The sequence below is a fragment of the Drosophila elegans genome, unplaced genomic scaffold (assembly GCF_018152505.1).
Source record: "Drosophila elegans isolate 14027-0461.03 unplaced genomic scaffold, ASM1815250v1 contig_814, whole genome shotgun sequence".
Lineage (NCBI taxonomy): Eukaryota > Metazoa > Arthropoda > Insecta > Diptera > Drosophilidae > Drosophila > Drosophila elegans.
Genome location: NW_024546167.1, coordinates 8,838,817 through 8,843,399, shown reverse-complemented (window position 1 = coordinate 8,843,399; position 4,583 = coordinate 8,838,817). Strand labels below are relative to the sequence as shown.

The 4,583-nt window shown below is 35.6% G+C and overlaps 1 long non-coding RNA gene across 1 annotated transcript; it reads left to right on the top strand.

Annotated features, from left to right (window-relative positions):
* Window positions 1-3,451: 3,451 nt before the first annotated feature.
* Window positions 3,452-3,768, top strand: LOC108150444. Its single transcript, XR_001774674.2, has 2 exons — window positions 3,452-3,541; window positions 3,600-3,768. It is a non-coding gene; the product is annotated as an uncharacterized LOC108150444 (long non-coding RNA).
* Window positions 3,769-4,583: the final 815 nt, after the last annotated feature.

Below are 4,583 nucleotides of genomic sequence, written 5' to 3'. Positions count from 1 at the left end.
TATAAAGCACTTTCTGTATTTTAAGTACAGTGAAAAAATATAAATTTTCTTATTGACAACCTTTACAAAGTCGACAGCACTTTTTAAGAAATGTTTTTCTCAATTTTTTCCGTCGTCAGTCGGATTTTCTCACTCTGAAACCAAAAATCTCCCTTTGGACCAGCTCCAATATTCATTTGTTGACGTCAGTCTGATCCCCTGCCGTTTTAGCATCCCCAGTAAAACGGAAAAGAAATCTTAATCCAGACTGTTGGGGGGGAAATGTAATACAATCTCACAATTTAACGCTACTTATGCACGGCGTATGAATTTCATGCCATTTGTAAGCCACTCCAAGGCATCGAATAAAATGTTTCCACCCAACAGGAAGCAACAGAATCCAAATGAAATCTAGACAAAGTAATTCAGATTTACTTGTGATGGCTAATAACACCGAAATTCCAGAGTGATGATTGCCAATATTCGACTTGGCTTCTAAAAGAAAATTCAACTTTTTATTTCTATAAAAAACTTGTTAAGCATTTAAAGCCAAGTTTATTAAAAATACACCTTTTTAGTATTTTGGATAAAAACACGTTTTCTAATTTACTTATTATTAATTAAGCCTTAGTAAGGAATCTGAAATTAACTTTATTTTAAAAATTTAAGACTACGGTCCAATTTACTGTTACGCATTCCCCAAGATTACAATTTGCCATAAATGTATTCTTTCAAAAGCGTGTCGGAAAATCGTTTAGCAATAAAATTAAAATCTAACATAATTGTTCCCCAAAGTGGCATATGGACAAGTCGATTTTTTCGAGGGTTGTCTTCGGGTCTTATTTCGACAGAGAGACCGCGGATAAAAAAAAACAAAACGCGAATATAAGGTTGTACGCCAATTTTATTAACTGCAAATCTTATTTGCATGTTTATTTTGCATAATGTGCCGAAAAACAAGCGTCAAGTCAGGGCACACCCCTGAAAAGTGGGGGAAACGGGGGTAGCTTTCTTTTATTCAAATATTTTCTTATGACTTGCCAGAGCGCGACAAAAATTCGATTTGAGTGTCTGTCAACCGCCGAACCCCGGCCAAAAATAAAAATGAAAAACAAATTTCACGCTTAACAACGCGGTTTTGTCCGTTCGACGATTTGCATACGAAATCGGAGAAGTCAGGGGATCCTGAACCTGTCGAGGGTGGTTGCTACAATTACAGATGATATTTGGCCTTTCGATTCGAGTGGCTTTCCGTATTTTCATATTTTATGCATTTTCCACGTGCCAAATCGCGCGTCAATCAATCGATGCGCATCAGGCATGTTTAATTTTCGAAAAAATTTCCTAGCTACTCTACTGCTGCCTTTTTTATTTGTTTTTCATTTTTATGCCCCAGCACACCCCACGAAAATACCAAAAAAAAAAAAAAGAAGAAGGTGCTGGTTTCAATTTTACGCCGATTGGTTTTCGGCAATCGCCTGTGCAAATAAGCTGAGCGAGAGATAAGCCCAAGGTCCATGCTTGTCGTCTGGCTATATCTCACTGCCCATATAGCCGGGATCAAATTTAAATAAATACAAGCTAAGTGGAAAATAAAATGCTCACAAAAGGTAGTCAGGGTATTTTCCCTTTTGCACTTAACGAGACAATTTTACACAAGCCAATCTCTAATTGGATTTATTAGGATACTTAAGTAGTAAAGCCTCCAAGTAAGTGCTCGGCATTTTTTTTAAACTATGGTTAGCGAATGGAATATATTGTGTGCTTAGCCCAACTTTAGAAACTATATTTTGTATTTTACAAATTTAAGTGTGGATATAACCAAACATCTTTATTATAAAAAACTATTTTTAATAAACATAAACAGCTTACTATTTAATGCAATAACTAAATAAATAACAAGAAATAGAAAATGTACATTGTATATTTTAAATAGTTTTAAAGGCAATAATCATTTTTGAAATTTTTGTAAAGTCTGCTTTACTTCTAAGACTTATTGCTGATTTCAGTTGTAAAATTACTTGTCTTTAAAGTTTCCCACTCCAACTCGAATTGCTCGTTATTAACCCAACCAAACCGCCGAAATGAGATGTTGAAAATGTTGTAACAAACTTGGCGGAGCTTATTAAAAATTCAAGTATTGCCAATTTTTCGCTGCAGCCCAAGAGGCAGGCAACTGTAATGCGATACAAAGCGTAACCCCCACTCAGAAACAGGTGAGAATGTTGACAATGCTCGGGGAAAAGGCACTTACAACAATGGAAATGATTTTTGCATAATTTATTCGATGATTATTACAAAGAAGGAGACAGTTTTTGAGTGCCACCCAACCGTGGGGCGCCAGTTAATGTTGCTTTTTATTGCAATTAGAATGTTTTGGGGATTGTAAGTTGACGCCGCGGCTCCTTGGTCCTTGGTTCTCAGCGGCAATGTGTGTTAGGGCCGGATTTAATTTGGCTGTTGCCGGCAAAAGTGATTATGTACCTTTTGCCAGCTGCAGCTTTTCAACTCCTGTCCCCAGAGTGTCTCCGTATTGCCGTTCTACACATGAGCCACCTCTCAAGTGGTTGCTCCGGATCTTTCATTTGGACTTCAATCATATTTCATGCCCGTCGTCCTTTCCCCGTTTCGCCGTTTCGTCTCACTTGGTTTATGTTTATTGTTTTATCCTGGCTTTCCGCCGTGTGCCAAGGACTCGCGCACACACTCCGACATAATCAGAAAAGGTAATCAACATAAAGTTGAGCGTCGTCAGCAACAATTCTCGTTCCCCGTCGGCACTTGTCACATTCACAAATGAATGAAGTGCCAAAAGCACAACTGGGACTGGAAAAGTACTGAAAAATTATGATGCCATGGAGCTGGGCACACGGTGGAACAGTTGAGCTTATTACTTAACCAATCCCAGCCAAAGTATCGAAATATAAAGGATTCTTCACGAAGACTCTAAGCCAGCTTTGTCGGATAAAGTTTATCTCTACGATTTCAGTTTATACTTAAAAAGCTAACATAAAGTAGGTAATCGACCTAATTTTTTTGTTTTTGAGTATCAAACAAAGATTTTAAGCATTTTATCTACGTTGGCATTTTATATGTGGACACTAAACTTGTTAAAAAATCTAACAAATCTTTTAAAATCCAAAAAAAAACAAAATTTTTAAAAAGGATATATATATATGTCGTACATCGTTGAATTCGTCATAAAATTTAAAATCGAATGGCACACACAGCTAAAAATATTTTATTTTTTCAAATTTTGTGAAAAAAGCATGATGTACCCTCTTATAAAAAAATGCGAAAACTGATTATAGAATTATAGTTCAAAATCGACCGGGGATGGAATGTTAAGATGCCAGCTGTGCAAAACAGCCTTTAAAGGTCTAACTGTTCATTTCGAATCTAGAAATTTTGTACTTAATTCACCGTAAAATTTTAAATTGGTTCTACACGGGTTATAGCATATATAAAGCAGATATATTTTTAACTAGGCAAAAGCTAACCATGTCTTGGACTCAGCAAATCTTCATATATCTATCAATCCTCGCAATCAATTCATACTATGGTAACAAGTACTATTGATATTTTATATTAAGTGATCAAATTTTAAACCTATATTTTAGATCCGAGTGCTGGTACCTGGATCTCAGGATAAAAATCATTTCAATGTCATTTAGTTACATTTTTGAGTTGAATTCATGTATAATTTGTCTACCAACATTTTAGCAATGTGTTTTTAAAAAAAACAAGAATAAACGTTATAGTCGAGTGCCTCAACTATTAGATATCGAATTCAATAAATGTTTACTTTACCACCGTAAAATTCGTCAAGTCGGATAGCAACTAACAGCTGCTAATCCGGGTTTATTTTTAATACACAATAGCTAATCATGTCTTGGATAATCTTGGATATCTTTATATATCTATTTCAAATTAATTCTATAAGTTACTGTTTTAACTTTTAGGTCGGCCATAGCTAATTAAATTTTCCTCTTGTCAAAGTTGTCCATTTAAGTCTCCATATCTCATTCATTTCTCATATCCGGTCGTCCTTCCACTCAAAACCCTCAAATTGATTGATCAACTCAATCGGTTGTGCATTTGAGTTTTGTGTTTCGCCAAGCAGAAGAATTCAATTATTCAAGAGCCGAAAACAACGTAAAGGTGGGTTTAAAATGGGGTAAGGATCAGGGGCAAAAGGATGTGGTCAAAACCTTGTCGAATGTGAGGTATATGTATGTAGAAAATTTTTTGTTTTAGATTTTTAATCAATAATTCCCTCTATTATGAGTCCAACTGTTACTGAAAAATAAGATTACAAAAAAGGCCACAGTAAACCTTAATAAATTGATTGATGGTTGGATTGTTCCCTTATTTTTTTTTTGTTTTTACCAGATGAAGGGTTCATGATAAATGGCCAATAAATATATATATTTATATTGCTGCTGCATACGTCCGTTGGTCAGAGGCAATGAATTCCCTCATTATGGACGGGCGACTTAATTAAATGAGCTTCTCTGGTCATTTTCTGGCCACAAAAAACGCCTCGAAACCAAAATAAACACTACCAACCTAACCATCGATGGATGCCACCCCTAAATAGCCGC